The following is a 20,119-nucleotide window of genomic DNA, read 5'->3' as shown; positions in this document are numbered from 1 at the left end:
CCCTCGTCCCCCGCCCCCTCGTCACCCCCCCCCCCGCGCGTCCCCCCTCGTCCCCACAGCCCCCCCCCGTCCCCTCGTCCTCCCCCCCCCTCGTCCCCTCGCCCCCCCAGTCTCGCCCCCCCCTCGTCCCACCCCCTCTCCCCCTCGTCCCCTCCCCCTCGCCCCCCCGTCTCGCCCCCCTCGCCCCCCCCCCTCTCCCTCTCGTCCCCCCACCTCCTCGCCCCCCCTCGCCCCCCCCCTCGTCCCCCCCCCTCTCCCCCTCGTCCCCTCCCCCTCGTCCCCCCGTCTCGCCCCCCTCGCCCCCCCCTCGTCCCCCCCCTCTCCCCCTCGTCCCCCCACCTCCTCGCCCCCCCTCGCCCCCCCTCGTCCCCCCCCCCTCGTCCCCTCCCCCTCGTCCCCCCGTCTCGCCCCCCTCGTCTCCCCCCCTCTCCCTCTCGTCCCCCCACCTCCTCGCCCCCCCTCGTCGCCCCGCCCCCCCTCGCCCCCCCGCTCCCCGTCGCCCCCGTCCCCGCCCTCTCATCCCCCCCACCACGCTTCGTCGCATACGCAGTTGTATAGAAGCAATGTGTGTGTGTGATGGGTGCAATGCATAGGCCAGCAGCAATACCCCCTCGCGTATATATTTTCCTCTCCGACGCACAATTAAATACACATTTTAAACTTTTTTTTCCACAATTCATCGGAATTTCCTGGTGGGCGAAATTTTACCAGCCACTGGTAACTCCTCTGGAACCGGTTTCGACACGCGGTGTCTCATCAGCGTTGGTGAAACTTCCAGACCTTTCGCACAGGAGGATGCTCACTCTTTAAAATATGGATCCTAGTTCGACGCTAACACTGCCTAAAGTGCATTACACACGACTCAATCAGCGTCGTTGTGCAGAATACACGAATAACAATTAGCAGACCAGATGCCACGGTTGCATAAATGGCTCTCCAACGTTAACATAAAATTTTTATTTTTACCCACGGCCTTCCCGGGTGAGCGTAATTTCGGCAGCATCATTGATTCGCCAACAAGCAAACTATTATGTACAACACATCTCTTTGAAGATGTGTTGAATGTAATACACAATGCAGTGTTTGTGGCAAATTGTTGTTCTTTGGAATGCTCTCTAGAGCCTCGTGAGGTTGATATTCTGCTTCTCTTGTACAAGTCAAGAACTATAAGACCACGTTTGTTGTGGTGTGCACGACTGTGCCATATTTTCTGCTGATAATTGAGGATGTAATAAATCCGTTTATTAAATGTCGAAAATCGAACATCTATATCGATAAAAAATCAAACGTCGCAACAATTATGCCATACTCATCGCTTTTTAATGTATTCCCCTGTGAACAGTCTGTAGGTGTGTTTGCGTTTGGACGCTATGTAAATTATAGCCACGTGTGAAATGTGGCAGTTCCATTTTGCAAAGCTAAACGTATATATATTGCACAATATATATGTTACATAATACAGTACGAACGTGAAACGTGGACTGATCCAGTGGCATCTCACTTATCCACAATGCAGTGTTCACAGGTAGGTAGGCAACATCCAGGAAAATACAATAACTACTTTTATCCAATAAAATTGTGGAGTTATTTTCCTCCACCTGCGAATTAGGTTTTCGCCACAACCACTTTCGTTTGGCTTCCCTTATCCGTGATTTTCTACGGATAATGGGAACCTTTGGCACATGGATAAATGGGCATTTTCTCAGATAGATTCAGATCTACGGATGATCGGAGTGACGCCAGCCACGGATAACGAGTTTGGGGACAATAGTTTTTGTTTTGCTTTCGTGTTCTTGTCTGGATAATGGGGAGAGGAACGTACTTGTAGGTAAATTCTCGTCGGGTAAAACCCACGGATAGCTAAATTATCAGAATTCAATTGTCACAACCCCCAATGTTACATCGTTATCAGAGCTTTCGTATGCGCAATGGAATGAATTGACCGGTCCACCTCCTAACACGAATGAATCTGGAGCACGGACAATGGGAAGAGTATGAAGGAAGGCAGTAAGATGAGTTTCGATGGAAGCAAAAGCTAAGCCATCTTTTTGAAATTCAATGTTAGTTGCTTTCCATTGCATTTATATTTGTTCCACCAGGTATAATATGCACCTCTGGCTTATTCTCTCAAAGGAACTACATCTGCACAAAATTCACTGCTCTTGATCAGGACCGCCATTATATTGGAATTCAGGTGCAGTTTTCAAGGTTTATTCAACCTCGGATTCATTCCATATGTACCTATTCTTACGAGCGTCGATGGACACATTGTACAGGAGAACCCAGCAATGCAGATTTGTATGAGCTACAAAATTTAAAGTTGGGCATTCTAATTTTCTCTTCTCTACCAAAGTCAAACTTTGCTTTAGCAGTGATCTTTTTCGGCAACGATGATATCTCCCAAAACGCTTTAACCAACCTTGCCAACATTTTTTTTCGTGGTGACACAGCAATGTAACATCAGGCTCAGAGGGCTTCTCCATATTCCAGAGTTAAAAGGTTCCAAAGTTAAGGTCGGGGACATTCTCAATGACTACCACAGTGCAAAGGGCACAGGAGAAATTGTTTGGGTGAGTGGCATTTAAAAAATGCCCTTTGGCATTTACTGGTCTTTTCATCATGTGCAATTGTGAACAATAGCCATATGAGACAGTACATACAATCAGCATGATCATTAGTTCACTGCAGCTCAAAAACTCAGTCCTACAGGGCGTATGGTGAAGCTAGGAGATGTCCATGTTGTGAGCTCGGCATTTGAAAGCACGAAGACCAGAATTAGTGAGTTCGTTGACAATGTGTTCAGGGAGGCAGTTCCATATAGTTGGTACACCAATACATGCTACTCAAACCACAGGAATAACTCTCTTCTTATTTTTCAGCCTTTAATTGTAATTTGTCCAGTCACCTTTTGCTCAATTATCGCGTACCAAATGTTGGAAACGCGTGTGATGTAGATTTAAAATGTTGAGTGATTCTCAAAGTGCCGGGGCGATCTACTGCCACTGTAGTTTAACAAAGCTCACAAGTGCTGCCTCCACACCGTCACGCGCAGCACGGATATCCACAATTATGCTGCAAGTCTCGTACTTTATCACACGGAGCCACGCGTCACAGTGAAGGCTATTAGGATTCTGTGCTGCACTACCGTCGCAGGTCAGCGCCAAAGCGTGCGTCTGATGCGAGTGCGAGCAGGACACGGAGCCGTCAGCTGTGAGAACCGGACAATATTTGACCACCACCACCACCACGATAGTCCAAACCCTTACGCAGCTTTTTTACATTGCCGGCCACTTAATGACAAATTAATGTTGTCATCCTTTCAGCCGTTTGTCAACGCAACTGCTGGATGAAGGTATAAAGACCTCCCCAAGCCGTGCACCGGTCACGGGGTGTTGTTTGGTCAGTACAGGGTGGTGAAGGGGAACAGCCCAGAGCAGAGGTCGCAAACGGGTTTTGATTCCTTACCCGTACCCGTACCTGGCCGCACCAGGGTCGCAAATGGGTACCCGTACCTGGCCGGGTACGGGTACCCGTTCCCTACCCGTACCCGTACCCTACCCGAATTGAGTGACAAACGGTTACTCACCAGTGACTCACGGCCTACCCGTACCCGTATCCGGCCGCACCAGGGTCGCAAACGGCTACCCGTACCCGGCTGGGTACGGGTAGCCGGGTATCGGGTAGGGTACGGGTATCGGGTACCCGGTTGCGACCTCTGGCCCAGAGCCGGTTCATGCGTCACTCACCACTGACGTTAATCACCTCGCCTGGTACACGGGAGGTCATGGGTTCGATCCCGACCCTGAAGTCTGTATATTTGGAGTTTGCGTGTCTCTCCCCCCGTGGTCGCGTAGATTTTTTTTCTCCGGGTCCTCCGGTTTTTCCCTCCACATTTAGAAACACGCGTTTAGGGTATTTCGCTGCAATACATTTCCACGTGATAAGCCACTTCGTTTAGCCTATCATTTGTGATAGCCAGGTCGCTTTTGGAAAATAGCTATATATCTCTCTGTGGGCTTTACCTAGTAAAATAAAAACAACCGTTTAAATAGTGTTCGTGATGTTACCCGTGGTTGAGAATCAAATTGAGGTTGTTGGGTTCATAGTCCAAGACACTAACCACTACACCAACGCTCCATGTCATTAAAATATAAACAAAATAACAAGCCGTCTCTTCAGTCAACCACGGCATTGTTAAAGGTAAGCTACTTCATCTCCCTAAGTTCTAGCAAGGTTCAATTCTCAAATAATCAGGTTTACAAATATCCTTAGTTTTTGTTGAGGATCTTGGAAAAGTTCTGTTTAGAGGGCATCTCGTGAGATGTGCGTGAATATGAGAGGGTGGTGTGACCTGAACCATGCATGCCCAACTGTCTGTGTGTCCCCAGTTTTGGCTTTGGCTCACCGTACCAGATACTTATATTAGGCTGTGTCAATCTGTGTAAGACGTTGGGTATATTCAGATACTCATTCCCGCTGGTGTCCTTCACAGCCAGGTATCAAGCATGAGTCGCCTGAGATCATGCAGCAGAAAGTGAACTATTGCAACACCACTCACCACCCGCAACTACAACAGCCGTCGCCATTCGCCACTGTGCTTGTACCAGGCCAGGTACACTCCGAGGCCAGGTGACGTGTCGAAGGCCACGTCAAGTGTGGGTTGACTGAGATGCACCAGCTGTGCCCCCCACTATGCCAACTTGCTCTATTTTACCCACCCGGCGCTCCGCCCGTTGTTGTGAGCGTCGCTCCTCTGCCCTCCGTTGTTGTTGGAGGGCGACTGCCTCCAACCGTCCAGTAGCGTCCTTCACGGGAACTCGTCCATAGAGGCCGATCTTGCCACCGTTTACCTTCCACCCACACGGGCCCATATTCTCACTTTCACCTTCCACAATGCTGTCAGCCATAACATTTTAGGAAAAGCCATCATATGTACGATCGCAATATTACAAGTGTCAAGAACCGACCAAAATATCCCTGAGGAAGAAAGAAACTAATTGGAAAAGATGAAAAGCTTCAAGAGTGCCTCCTCTGGTGAGAAAACTACAAATTCAAGAGCATCAAACAGAAGACGGAGCTATTAGGCGTAATCTCGTTGATACGTGAACATCAACCGTTGCTTGAATATGTTTGAGCACGAAAAAAAGTTTTGGAACTTTAAATTAAAATGAAAGTGGTGGCATTATTAAGTTGTTAATCAAATGACTTCTGCGAAAGAGTGCTGAAGTGGAGCGGGAAACCCAGCGCCTCGGTTTAAATTAGTGAAAACGAAAGGCGCTGCTGAAATCCCGCGTGTGTTATGGCTGGGGAACCGGGTGTCTCATTGCGTCTAATTCTGGTGAATAAATTAGGATTTCCACTCTTTCAACTGTATCTGTCATGTTTCACACCAGCATCGGCCGAATTCGAAGTCTCTAATTCCTTTTGACGTGAACACAAATTTCCACGTGGGCAGTGAAGATTGATCAAGTGCACTTAAATATTCTAGTGGAAGTTAGCCGTTTTTCAAACGCATGTACACTGTTAACGTCAATTGCAATAAAGGCTGTGGATAAGATGATACAAAAGTATATTCATAAACTATTGGACCAGGGGGGTTTGATTTTAAATTCTGACAACAACTTTGTCCAGAGAGATGCCATCCCAAAGATGCGCATTGTAATTTGAAAATATTAACGGAGGGCTGAGCACGCGATGTTTGTGCCAAAGCAATCGAGTCAGCACCAATGCAGGTCTGGATTTGAAGCTTGCCTTCAGGCGGCCCCATGATTAAGCCACATTGCCAAGTTTCAGCGACGTTGATGGTGTCGCTGCACCTTGGAACCAACAAACGGCGAGCGGAATCCCTCTTAGTCGTGGCCAGCACATCTCTTGCGCCTATTATAACCCACAGATTTGCCCTTCCTACAATCTACAATTTAGTGGATTAGAGAAAGAGCAGAGGTGCTAAAGGTATACACCATTATCTGCTTGTGGGGCTTCTACATGAGGGGTGGTGATGGTGATGACATTTTATTGACGATGATGATGATGGTGACAATGATAATTGGTTTTTTACCCTTCTATCTGGCAACAAAACTGACACCTTTTTTACAAGGAGTCATGTTTGCATAGACCACAATACCTGCAGTCATAATGCAAACAAAAACATAACTCTGATAATATATGCACTGTCCTTGAAGTTGATTGGTCCACACCCGAGACAGCTTTCCTTAGAGCCTAGTCTCACATGGGTTGGACCATGAGGTTCCAAAGGTGTGATGGTGACAATGTTTGAAGACATCGATGATGATGTCATCATCTTCACCGCCACCTTCCCAACTTGGCAGACTGAGGGGGATCAACAATATTCTTGAATCTCCACACCAACAATCTACAATCCTCACCTTAGGTGGGAATACATACTGTTTGTTCACTGTTCAACTTAAATCTGCGATACGCAAAATGTAGGCCAGCTATAGATTGTTGCAGTTTGATACGTTACTTAAAAGTAATATTTAAAAATACTTTTTAAAAACACGCTTTAATGAAATGCACTAGTAATGGCAGAACTCCAGGAAGTGGCCTCGAAGCTTGCCATAACGTAGGGGACCGTGGTGAGTTACAGGCAACGTCAGTTGAGCGTGGACAATTAGACCGGTAAAAATGATCGTAAAAAAATATACATGTTTTATTTTAAATGATAGAATATAGTACTGTCATCAGTATGACATACCTATACCAAGCTTGCAGTCGATACGACGGGGAAGTAATTGTTGCAAAGAATAATGGTCCACCTTTCAAACGTCCAAATGTCGCGAACGGACACATAACGTTGGAGCGTGACTTGGAGGTGCGGAACCTGGCTTAAGAGTTCTTCAGAAGGCTTAAAGAGTTCGAGTCTGGAGAGTTAGCGTGCCACAAATGACTCTGGTACCTCATGACTCTGTGATTATCACGGTTGGCTACGTACGGTACGAAAGAAGTTCCATATACATACATAACTTGGAATTCACTGCAGTTTGAAAAGTGGATAATGGGCTCCACCTGTTGAAAGTTAGTGCCAAAACATGGCGAGAAGGGGAGCGGAACAAGTTGCGCAAAAAGTTTCCACCGGTGGAACTGTCCACAAGACAAGACATCAATTCATGATCTTGGTTCTTTCGGTAAAGTCACGTAGAAGGGAAGTAATAAAATAATAAAAATAAAACATAAAAAAATAATTCTCACGACGTTTCGGCCACAACGCAAGCAGCCGTCCTCAGGTGAAGACCAGGTCTGTCGGGGAGACAGCGACTTTACCGAAAGAACCAAGAAGATGAATCCCTGCAGTCACGGAAGCTTTAAATCGAAATCAATTCATGATTTGAGTGGAAAGTGATAGTATCCCACCGCTGACACAAAATGTAGTGCCGTCCCACATAATGATGAGTCGATCTTATGGCGACCTCAGCTCTCTCTCTCTCTCTCTAATTTACTCCTAGATTCGCTCTTGTTAAAAACAAGATTTGTAAAGAAATGTCTTCTCCATTTTAGCCCTGGCCTCGACGAAAGACAAGCCCAGCTCGACATTGTACTGTGCTGCACATTTTGTGGGGGCACTGCGTAGATTCTGAGAATCTGCAAGGATTTCCCAAAAGTCTCGTTCTGTTGGACACACTGTTGGTATTCTTGGGTTTTTTCGGTAAAGTCACGTAGGTAAAAAAATTTAAATTCATAAAAGTAAAATAAAAATAAAATAAAAATCACGACGTTTCGGAGGCAACACAAGCTTCCGTAAATTAGAAATTCCAAGAGAATTGGAATTTATCATTTACTTGATACAGCAAGCGTACTGTGACGGTTCCACCTGAAGACGGAAGCTTGTGTTGCCTCCGAAACGTCGTGATTTTGATTTTATTTTTATTTTACTTTTATTAATTTTAATTTTATTTTTTTACCTACGTGACTTTACCGAAAAAACCCAAGAATATGAATCCTTGCAGTCACGAAAGCTTCAAATCTAGAATTAACACTGTTGGTACTAAAGCGCCGTCATCTGGAATCACGCAAGCAACCATAATTACCGCAAGTGGTTCTGTGTTGCTCTGAACCGAGGGTGGATCAACAGCGATATTTTCTCTGCAAATTCTTTTGACTTCTTCTTCCACGGGGCATATTTTCCACGTGACAAAGATCAACCGAAAAAAAGGGAGAATTATTATGGCAATTAAAGTGTACACAATTAATGCAACGATTCTAAGCCGGGAAGCACAGACAGTCTCCATACAGCAATATCCAGCATGGTGTTTAGGATATATTTTGGTTCTAATATATCCTTGTCGCATGCATTGTGAATAATGAAATGACTTCATCAGATACCGTCAGAGTGGTTGCAGGAAATTCATGAGGTACAGACAGACAACTGCTTTCATTCTGATGGAATCAGTTTTATTTCATGTTTAAAATGCAGGTCGTTTGACAAGCAGAATGTATACCGTGCGACAAATAATTCTGCATCATCAGTCTAATCTGCATCTTCTGTCAGGATAGATGTTGCAAAAACATATTTTGTTATAGATTCATATTTTTGAAAAAGAGCTTTATAGATCATCGGCTTCCTCCAGTATAAATAACTATTCTGATTATAATTGATTAATGCGTGTGATTTATGTAACATAGAATAAAACCTTTAAAACCTTTTAAAACAGTCTGTCTCAGCAGCAGATCATGCTTTCCCACCTGATGGCGGACGCTTGTGTTGCGCCCGAAACGTCGTGATTTATTTTATTTTATACCTACGTGACTTTACCGAAAGAACCAAAGAGTATGGATTCCTACAATCACAAAAGCTTCAAATCAACTATAACCTATTTTTAAAGCGCCTTTCATTTTGAGGTATCTCAAAGCGCTGTATGTTAAATTCAAACTAAGTTCACAAGTGTTGATAATCTAAGCGAAAGATAAACCTGCTCATAACGCTACCAGTGACTCCTCTTGAAACTCCAATAAATTGAAGAGCTATGATGAAAGTGAATAATAACTGATAATTGTTTTTTTACCCTTTTGTCTGGCAACAAAACTGACACCTTTTTACAAAGAGTCATGTTTGCATAGACCACAATACCTGCAGTCGTAATGTAAACAAAAAACATAACTCTGATAATATATGCACTGTCCTTGAAGTTGATTGGTCCACACCCGAGACAGCTTTCCTTAGAGCCTAGTCTCACATGGTGTTGGACCAGATGACGCCAAAAGGCGCACAACTCAAAAACAAAGCCCCATCAGAGTATGAGAGCTCGGGGTAAGCATTTAAAAAAAGACGCGATTTTAAAAATGAAATAGACTCCGAATCCCTAATGGACCACATGTCAGAAAACGGCGTTTAGGGCAGCACTCTATTACAAAATACATTTTAAAACTATTAACATTAATATTGTTGATTAAGGACAGATGCTGAAACCAATGATTGTCCCATTACTGCCACATATTCTCCATCACTCACCATTAACTCAATAGGTGTTTTCAAAAACAGCCAGGGTCTTGGCATTTTCCATGCCAACATTAGAGGCCTTAAAGCTAAATTTGAATAATTCAAATTTGAAGATGTATTAACATTACTCTTCAGTAACCTGGATAAATGCCAGTGCACTATTCCTCGACTTGTCAAAAGCCTTTGATACTGTGGACCATGATATTTGACTTGGTCAACTAACTAACTAACATTTTCTGACAGTACAATAAAATTAATATCACGTGACGATGGTAGTTTGAAACACTCAAGTCCTGAGACCGAGGCCAGCACAGACCAAGGTTAAGGACAAGACCTGAGAAAATATCCTTGAGTTGGTGTCCGGGATCCAAGACTGGGTCCAGTGGTTTTGCATCATAGTACTTATTCTTGGTTCTTTCGGTAAAGTCACGTAGAAGGGAAATAATAAAATAATACAAATAAAACATAATAAAATACAATTCTCACGACGTTTCGGCCACAACGCAAGCAGCCGTCCGTTGCGTTGTGGCCAAAACGTCGTGAGAATTGTATTTTATTATGTAATTTTTATTATTATTTTATTATTTCCCTTCTACGTGACTTTACCGAAAGAACCAAGAAGATTAATCCCTGCAGTCACGAAAGCTTTAAATCGAAATCATAGTACTTATGAGTGATATTTCCAAACCCATTGGGCTATGAAGCGGCTAGATGACATCCCACAAATGGGCTTTGTTAACTCTTTTGTGTGGACCTTGCGGTGTGTTAAGTCTTCAAATATGTTTTCTCTGAGAACTGGGTTCCTGCCAAAGGGGCCGTCCATAAATGACGTCACGCGATTTTGGACGATTTCTGACCCCCCCCCCCTTCGTCGTCACGCGGCGTCACAAAAAGTCAAACCTCCCCCCTCAAATATGACGTCACAAAGCTCAACCCCTCCCAAACCATATTTCTATTTTGAAAATAAAACATGCTTCAAATCGCTTTAAACTATTGGCATTGTAGTGCGTATTTAATGTGCCGCTGCACTCTGATGTTGTAGGAGAAAACATTTTGTTTAAAAATCGATTTAATTAAGTAGAACGTGTTGTCTATATTTATTTAAAGTTGCACATTTTGATGTGACGTCACATTTCTCCCCCCCCCCCGTCACACATCGTCACAAATGTCTGACCCCCCCCTAGATGCGTGACGTCATTTATGGACGGCCCCAAATCTAAAACATTCCTGAATGGATTTCACCAAAACATATTAGAAGCCTCCTGCAAAAAAAAATTTGCCTTGGAAACCCATTGAGAGATTTTACTGGATAAATAAAACAGTTACGTGAAATTAATACACTGAAATTCCTATCCGATTTGATATGGGGGGGGGGGTACTCTGAGAAGATTATATTACCCGTGTTTAGTCACACATTTCACAACTTATACCTGCGCGGTTTCTCGCCTAACAAGAAGCCCTTCTGTTAGATCCAGTGGCGGCCCGTGACATTGCCACTCGGCGGTGCTTCTGTGAGTGACCTCTGAAAGTCTGGTGTTCTCATTAAAAATAAAAACCTCGTCGTGTTCTTGTCCTTCCCGTGAAAGTGATACAACTGTATTATCTACCAAACGGTAGGCATTTATAAACAATACGAAACAAAACAACAACGCACTCAAATGCTACCCCCATGACCCTCAAATCCACGCTACACAACCGCTTTGACACTGCCAAAAGCCGGGAGCTGCTACATTTGCACACTCTTAGTTCTTTCGGTAAAGTCACGTAGGTAAAAAATTAAATTAAAATGAATAAAAATAAAACAATAAAAAACAAAAAATCACGACGTTTCGGAGGCAACACAAGTCTCCGTCATCAGGTGGGACCGTCACAGCCACATTTGCTGCAGCAAATCTGGCTGAAACGTCGTGATTTTTTGTTTTTTATTGTTTTATTTTTATTAATTTTTATTTCATTTTTTATCTACGTGACTTTACCGAAAAAACTAAGAGTATGAATCCTTGCAGTCACGAAAGCTTCAAATCTAGAATACATTTGCACAGTGCACCCTAGCACTGTGACACAGTCTCATTACAGCCACGGGCGCCTTTTTCACCGCCCTAAATTGGTCTCAAACGACGTGGCCAAAATGCGAATCTAATCGCCATGAACGAAGGGGGGAAATCTCTCACTCGGACACTTTCACAGCCACCTCGAGACCTCCCCGAGGCACAAATCAGAGACTGTGGTGTTGCAACGATTTATAATGTGAACAACTTCAAACGTTATCTTCATTAGGCAATTTACGTTGAAATTATCATCATATTAAATTTTTTTTAACGCAACAAAACAATTGATAGAAAAGTCTTTTTTTTATTAGAAAAATAACTTCTCATCTCCAGCTGCTTGGTGGGGTGGATCCCCAACGCCCCTAGTGGACGAACCGCGCCTGGTGAGATCGCTTCTGAGTGACACGGACGTTGCAGACAGCTCAGATAATACTTGCAGGAACCTCCTGGTTACACTAGCCCACAGGGGATTATTGTGTCCGTCGTGCAGGGAGGGGCTGGGTGGGGAGGGTGGGGCTGGGTGGGGCTGGGTGGGGAGGGGTGGGGCTGGGTGGGGAGGGGCTGGTCACCCCGTGGTGCCCTTATACAATTCAACGTTTAACCTACTCACGCCGGCTTGTGCCCGCCCTCACAGTCGGCCATATTTGCGGAATACACCACGCCGCCGTTGACCCTGGTCATTGACCGAGTAACCCAACGTTCCTACCAGCTCCCTCCGCAGGAATGTGTTAGGAATGTTCGGCACAATGTCGTGAAGAACGAAGAACGTCGGTGAGAGGAAGTTGGGTGGATCACATGGGGTGCCACAGATAGTGGGGCAACGAACTGATGAGGCGTTTCACTGAAATCCCCTGCGTTGCATGTGGATGCCTCTCGCCTGTCACATAGGCCCATCCAGTATCATTTGGCCGCACAGTATTGTAAACCCAGTTGTTCTGGGTGCGCAGGCCTCCACCATCGCCAGCAATGGCAACAATTCAAAAAATCATGCCACAACGTCAATCACCGCCGACCAAGTCAAAAAGCCAATGCGCCTCCGAGCTCAAATGAGCTTTGAGCAGTGCTTTGTCCTTATTCAGTGATGGAAATTCCACATTCCCATTGTGGGCGAAAGTCTCGCCACGGAACAACTGCCGGTTGATCTTTCACCAGGGGGATGTCGTAGCCTTGGGCTGTGAGGTGGCACGTACGCTTTCGCGACCAATATAGTTAATAACAAAGGTGGTTTGTGTTAGATGGCGTAGGGTATACATTCTGCCAAAATTGCCCAATGATGCTGGATGTAATTACCAGCGAAACGTCAGGGTACTCAAATTGTAAATGTAGTGAATTTACTCTCCAACACACCGACGGGCTGAAGTAGTAACTAATTGGCACATTTTGTTTACGGGACAAACCTTACTGGTTGGCTGTGTCAGGTGGTGGTGGTAGGTTGATGTCACAATAATACTCGTGCGATCTAACCCAATGTTTAGATTATTCAATGTGCTGAATGTGCAGTGTTATCCCCTCTGCGCACTGGGTTTCTCCACGGACTTTGCCTTTGACATGCCACTGATTCACGAACTTGGCCTCACATCCCAATTCAGGGCCCTATGCAAAACGTCTTGAGACTTGGCGAGGCTCTGCCGGGTAAATAAAGGGTATATTATATTTCTGTATTGTAAAAATTATTTAAATACTGCCCCCTTTTTTTAACGCTCCGGATGGGCAGAATTCGAGGCTGGAGCATTGCAACTGCATTAGGTCATGTGATCCAATGTGCCACACATGTTCAAAAACACAACGCGTAACTTATGTCGAAACTGTACAGTACTGGAATGCCAAAATAATGTGTTCTCATTCGACTGCATTTTAACCTAGTTTAACGGAAATAAGACACGCTTGTTAAATGTTTAAAAGGCACATTGCAGGAACTAAAACCACGAGCGCATGCATTCCCCCCCCCACCCAGAATAAAACGTGTGTACAAGGGCAGCCTCTGACTGGTGTAGAATTCAACGGGTCTCATCAGCAGGCCACGTTTTTGCCTGTTAACCAATTAGCCGGGTGGCCTCATGATGTGACAGGTGATGTCCACAAAGAGAAACGTGGTGAAACGACGTCGTAAAAAAATAGTACACATTTACCAGAGCATCCATCGTGCAATGCTGTAACTCCTGGTTCCTCACGATTTATGGACGACTGCTGCCCATTAGCATCACGACATTGATTAACGGGGCTATACGCACTGCTGACGAGCCTCAATGCCGACGAGTTTGCCGGCTGGATTTCTTTTTTTAAATCCTTTATATTAAATTCGCTTGCATGCTTAGGACCGTGCAAATCTTTCGGTCGTTTTTTAACCCACTTCCCGTGATCCAATCGAGCTGACATTTTCCACACAGACTCGTTGTGCGTGACAATTAATGTTCGTGAAAAAAAATTCCCAAAATTTTACACTTTTTAGGACAAAAATATTATATTTAATTACCAATTGCTTAATGGTGCAATGCAATCATCTGACCCATTGATGGTAGACATTTCAAGCCAGAGGACGAGAGGACTCTAGCCGCCACGCATATAAAGGATTTATAGTGAAAAACTTTGTTTTTACGGGTTATACTTATTTTAACTGGCGACGAGTCGGATGTAGTGATCAGAGACAATTTGTATTCATACTGGAGGAATCCGATGAGCTATAAAGCTCTTTTTCACAGATGTCCAGTCGGGGCGGGTAAAAACGTTACAACAACAAACAGGACGAAAACATGATTGGAGCATAAAATACTAAAAAGGTAAAAAAAATCAGCCAAACACATACAAATTAAACTAAACCATCCCCGTCATCTTCTTGGTTCTTTCGGTATAGTCACGTAGAAGGGAAATAATTAAATAATAAAAATTTTACATAATAAAATAATTCTCACGACGTTTCGGCCACAACGCAAGCAGCCGTCTTCAGGTGAGGACGGCTGCCTGAGGACGGCTGCTTGCGTTGTGGCCGAAACGTCGTGAGAATTATTTTATTATGTTTTATTTTTATTATTTTATTATTTCCCTTCTACGTGACTTTACCGAAAGAACCAAGAAGATGAATCCCTGCAGTCACGAAAGCTTTACATCGAAATCATCCCCGTCATACCAGGCAAAGCCCGCTGAGACGTCAACTTCTTTTTCAGAAGCGACCTGGCCACAGACGATAGCTTAACAAAGTGGCCCATCATTTGGGCATTTTATAGCACGTAAACTAATCTAAATAATCAGAGGTGGCGTGGAAGGGGCCCGGAGCTGTCGGAGGGAGGGATGAGGACGGGGATTTGCTGGAGGGGAGAGAAGTTCATTGGCGGTGTGTGAGGAAGAGCTCAGATTGAGGTCGCACCACGCGACCTTTTGCACGTGCCCGACTGCGCACTTTGTACAAACAACCCAAACTTTGCTCGCGGGCAAGAGTCCGAGCTTGCCTGAGTTGGAGATAGTGGGCACCTGAGCTGGCTGGCTGTGGCTTTGTGTGCTGGCTGTACATTGCTGCGAGGCTATGCGGTAAGCAGAGTTAGACTGATGGCCTTAATCTAAGTTGTCTTGTGGTTGTTGTTGTTGTTGTTTGACTTGCATCCCACTGGGATTTTTGCACACAGCGTTGGTGTACGGTGTTTTTTCTGCAATATTTTTGCTGTCTTTTCTTGGATTTTCTGTTTGCACTTAGTCACATATTCACTTTAAGATGTTTTTTTGTTCATGTTTTTGTTTTTTGTTTGTTGCGGTTGCACCCGATTCAAGAGCCGAATGGCTCACAGGGCTATACCTAATACATGAACTTGAACTTGATTTGAACGTGCAATGGCTAAGCTGTGCCAAAATTTGGCTCGGGTGGCAGTGTGATTTTGAAGCTTGGGTCGCCTATGTGGGTGTGTGGCTGTGTGCGTTCGCAGACTGTGTTTGCAGATGTGTCCGTGTGAAGCGGTGATGTGATGCGATGCTTCACAAGGCTATGGGTATGGATAGATGTGTATGTGTGTGGTGGGGGAGCGGTCGTGTAGCGGTTAACGCTACGAACCCGGTGAGCCGAGTTCCAAATTCCCGGCCAACACCAGGGACGATTATTTGAACCGGTCCTGGGCCTCCCCTAGGTCGGCTCGGCCTCCAATGAGTACCCGGTGCAGTGTGTAAACATCGCTACTAGGGAGACAAAGGTGGCCGGGCGTGGTGCTGGCCACCCACCCCCTCGTGTGCTGTGCCGGCCTTCATAGGTGCTCGCTCACAGCACTTGCCCCAAGGCTACACGTGGGGAGGATCTTTGTCATCGTGGTGGTGAATGTGCTTTTAAGTATGCGTAGGATTTTGTTCCCTAACTGGCTGTCATTGGGAATGCCTGTAGAAGGCTGTTTCAGGAGGCTGTGCTTGCTGGGGGTGGCTGTCTGCCAACTGGCTGCCACATCCATGTCATCATTTGGCCGAGAAGCTTCCCTTTGTTTTCGCCCACACTGCGCTCAAGCCATTACATGCGTGATTGAGGCTGCGCTGTCAAAGCTGCCCGTGTCGTGGGTGACTTTGGGAGGCTGTGGCTGCTGTGCGGGCTGGCTGTGTGTGAGTGTGGTAATAATGTGAGGGCTGGCTGTGTGTGAGTGTGGTAATACTGTGAGGGCTGGCTGTGTGTGAGTGTGGTAATACTGTGAGGGCTGGCTGTGTGTGAGTGTGGTAATACTGTGAGGGCTGGCTGTGTGTGAGTGTGGTAATACTGTGAGGGCTGGCTGTGTGTGAGTGTGGTAATACTGTGAGGGATGGCTGTGTGTGAGTGTGGTAATACTGTCAGGGATGGCTGTGTGTGAGTGTGGTAATACTGTGAGGGCTGGCTGTGTGTGAGTGTGGTAATACTGTGAGGGATGGCTGTGTGTGAGTGTGGTAATACTGTGAGGGCTGGCTGTGTGTGAGTGTGGTAATACTGTGAGGGCTGGCTGTGTGTGAGTGTGGTAATACTGTGAGGGATGGCTGTGTGTGAGTGTGGTAATACTGTCAGGGATGGCTGTGTGTGAGAGTGAGGCAATACTGTCAGGGCTGGCTGTGTTTGTGGTAATACTGTCAGGGCTGGCTTGGTGTGTGAGTGCCGTAATAATGTCAGGGCTGGTTGTGTGTGAGTGTGGTAATACTGTGAGGGCTGGTTGTGTTTGTGGTAATACTGTCAGGGCTGGCTTGGTGTGTGAGTGTGGTAATACTGTCAGGGCTGGCTGTGTGTGAGTGTGGTAATACTGTGAGGGCTGGTTGTGTTTGTGGTAATACTGTCAGGGCTGGCTTGGTGTGTGAGTGTGGTAATACTGTCAGGGCTGGCTGTGTGTGAGAGTGGTAATACTGTCAGGGATGGCTGTGTTTGTGGTAATACTGTCAGGGCTGGCTGTGTGTGAGAGTGGTAATACTGTCAGGGATGGCTGTGTTAGTGTGGTAATACTGTCAGGGCTGGATGTGTGAGTGTGGTAATACTTTCAGGGATGGCTGTGTGTGAGTGAGGTAATACTGTCAGGGCTGGCTGTGTGTGAGTGTGGTAATACTGTCAGGGCTGGATGTGTGAGTGTGGTAATACTTTCAGGGATGGCTGTGTTTGTGGTAATACTGTCAGGGCTGGCTTGGTGTGTGAGTGCGGTAATAATGTCAGGGCTGGTTGTGTGTGAGTGTGGTAATACTGTCAGGGCTGGTTGTGTTTGTGGTAATACTGTCAGGGCTGGCTTGGTGTGTGAGTGTGGTAATACTGTCAGGGCTGGATGTGTGAGTGTGGTAATACTGTCAGGGCTGGCTTGGTGTGAGTGTGGTAATACTGTCAGGGCTGGCTTGGTGTGTGAGTGTGTTAATACTATTTGTTTCTTTCGGTTAAGTCACGTCTAAAGATAAAATAATAAATTAAATTAAATAATAGAATACGACGTTTCGATTGCAACACAAGCAATCATCATCAGGTATAAATGAAATAGCGACATAAATCTAACCAGAATACTATAGCACCACGTCTGTTGAGCACTCATTGATATGCTAATTTTTTCTCTAACACTCCTCCCTCTCTCTGCCTCCGCCCCCCCTCTGTCTATTTAAGGCCACCACACAGAGACGATCACCCCTCTCTGTTGCCTGTGTTGCTCTCGCTATGTATCTTGGTGATATCTGTCTGCTAATATGTCTGTCTATAGTTTTCTGGTTAGATTTTATGTCGCTATTTCATTATACCTGATGATGATTGCTTGTGTTGCAATCGAAACGTCGTATTCTATTATTTAATTAAATTTATTATTTTATCTTTAGACGTGACTTAACCGAAAGAAACAAATAATAATTCCTGCAGTCACGAAAGTTCTAAAATTAAGATTGTGTTAATACTGTCAGGGCTGGCTGTGTGTGAGTGTGGTAATACTGTGAGGGCTGGCTTGGTGTGAGTGTGGTAATACTGTCAGGGCTGGCTGTGTGAGTGTGGTAATACTGTCAGGGCTGGCTGTGTGTGAGTGAGTGAGGCAATGCTGTCAGGGCTGTGTGTGTGAGTGTGTTAATACTGTCAGGGCTGGCTGTGTGAGTGTGGTAATACTGTCAGGGCTGGCTGTGTGAGTGTGGTAATACTGTCAGGGCTGGCTGTGTGTGAGTGAGTGAGGCAATGCTGTCAGGGCTGTGTGTGTGAGTGTGTTAATACTGTCAGGGCTGGCTGTGTGAGTGTGGTAATACTGTCAGGGCTGGCTGTGTGTGAGTGAGTGAGGCAATGCTGTCAGGGCTGTGTGTGTGAGTGTGGTAATACTGTCAGGGCTGGCTGTGTGTGTGAGTGTGGTAATACTGTCAGGGCTGGCTGTGTGAGTGTGGTAATACTGTCAGGGCTGGCTGTGTGAGTGTGGTAATACTGTCAGGGCTGGCTGTGTGTGAGTGAGTGAGGCAATGCTGTCAGGGCTGTGTGTGTGAGTGTGGTAATACTGTCAGGGCTGGCTGTGTGTGTGAGTGTGGTAATACTGTCAGGACTGGCTTGGTGTGTGAGTGTGGTAATACTGTCAGGGCTGGCTGGCTGTGACCCGCGTTCGATTTCTGCTGACGGGCAGTACCAGTGACGTTTATCTGAGCCTCCCCTAGGTCGACTCAGCCTCAAATGAGTACGGTGTGTAAACATCGCCACTCGGGAGACGAAGGTGCTGGCCACCCACCCCGTCGTGTGTCTTGTGTCGGTCTTAATAGGTGCTCGCTGACAACACGTGTGTATGGATAGTTATTTATTGCAAGGATTGTGTGTTATCTTGGCGTGGTCTGGGACAGTTAAGTTGGTTTTGCTGCCTTGCCCAATCTTGATAAAATCGGACTCATATACCATGGGACCTCCTTTGCCAGTACCAACATATGATAATAGGTTTTTCCCCTTTTTTCGGACTCATATATTTACTTATTGCGTATTTATATTTAGTGGCTTGCTTACATTTGTCGCTACTTTGCACTCCCATTGTCTTTGTTGTTGTTGTTGGATTGTTTGCTGTTGTTGGAACGTGCTGACCCTCGCCCCATACTGAACATCTGTGGGAACAAACAAAAAAAGTCATTTTTGTTTAAATCTGATTGTGAATATTGTTAAGGCTATACGGGGAGAGTAAACCAGGAATTGCAACATCCAGCATCATCAGGCGACCGACAGAGTTGCGGATACATCCTCTTAAATACGGCAGAGAGAGAGAGAGGGGGCCGATGTTTGTGTTTGATGGATGTAAGGCTGGAAGGGGAGTTAGCATAGCTGTCAACCCAGTGCCGGATTAAGCTAGTGCAGAGCCTATAGCATATGTTAGAAAGGGGCCCTAATTATAACAAAAACACAAATATGAAAACACAAATTTTTCACTTGCATAGTAAAGTATATATATTTGTATTTGCTATACAGCCACATAATACGACACATCGCTAACCTTGAACACCCAGTCGTTCATACAAGTTGAAGGCGGTATAGTACTATAGTAATAGAGCAAGTGCAGAATCACTGAACCGGAATTAATAGCTTGAAAGCGTTTAGCGTGGGGCCCTTGAAAGTGCGGGGCCGGTAGCTACTACACATGTAGCTACTACACATGTAGCTACTACAGATGTAGCTACTACCAGAGGTGGGACAAAGTCATTGTTATGCAAGTCCAAGTCGAGTCGCAAGTCATCAAATTCATGACTCGAGTCTGACTCGAGTCCAAGTCACATGACTCGAGTCCACATCTCATAGGTGGGACAAAGTCATTGTTATGCAAGTCCAAGTCGATTCGCAAGTCATCAAATTCATGACTCGAGTCTGACTCGAGTCCAAGTCACATGACTCGAGTCCACACCTCTGCCTACTACATATGTAGCTACTACAGATGTAGCTACTACATATGTAGTAACTTCTACAGATGTAGCTACTACACGTGTAGCCAGTGCCGGCCCGAGCCTCTTGGGGGCCCTAAGCAGAATTTGATTTGGGGGCCCCCCTCCCACCACGCAGACTCATCTGTGCTAGAAGATTATTGACACAAATGTCACACTATAATGTTATAGCGAATATTATAAACGAATACAGTGAGGTTATGTATTAATAAAAAATAAAAAAATTCCTGGAAAAAAAAAATAGCATTGCATAAATGCATAGTTGATCGAGCAGAATGAGTTTATTTTTCCA

Source organism: Lampetra planeri, chromosome 37 (assembly GCF_965212315.1).
Source record: "Lampetra planeri chromosome 37, kcLamPlan1.2.h2, whole genome shotgun sequence".
Lineage (NCBI taxonomy): Eukaryota > Metazoa > Chordata > Hyperoartia > Petromyzontiformes > Petromyzontidae > Lampetra > Lampetra planeri.
Note: the sequence above shows the minus strand (reverse complement) of the source record.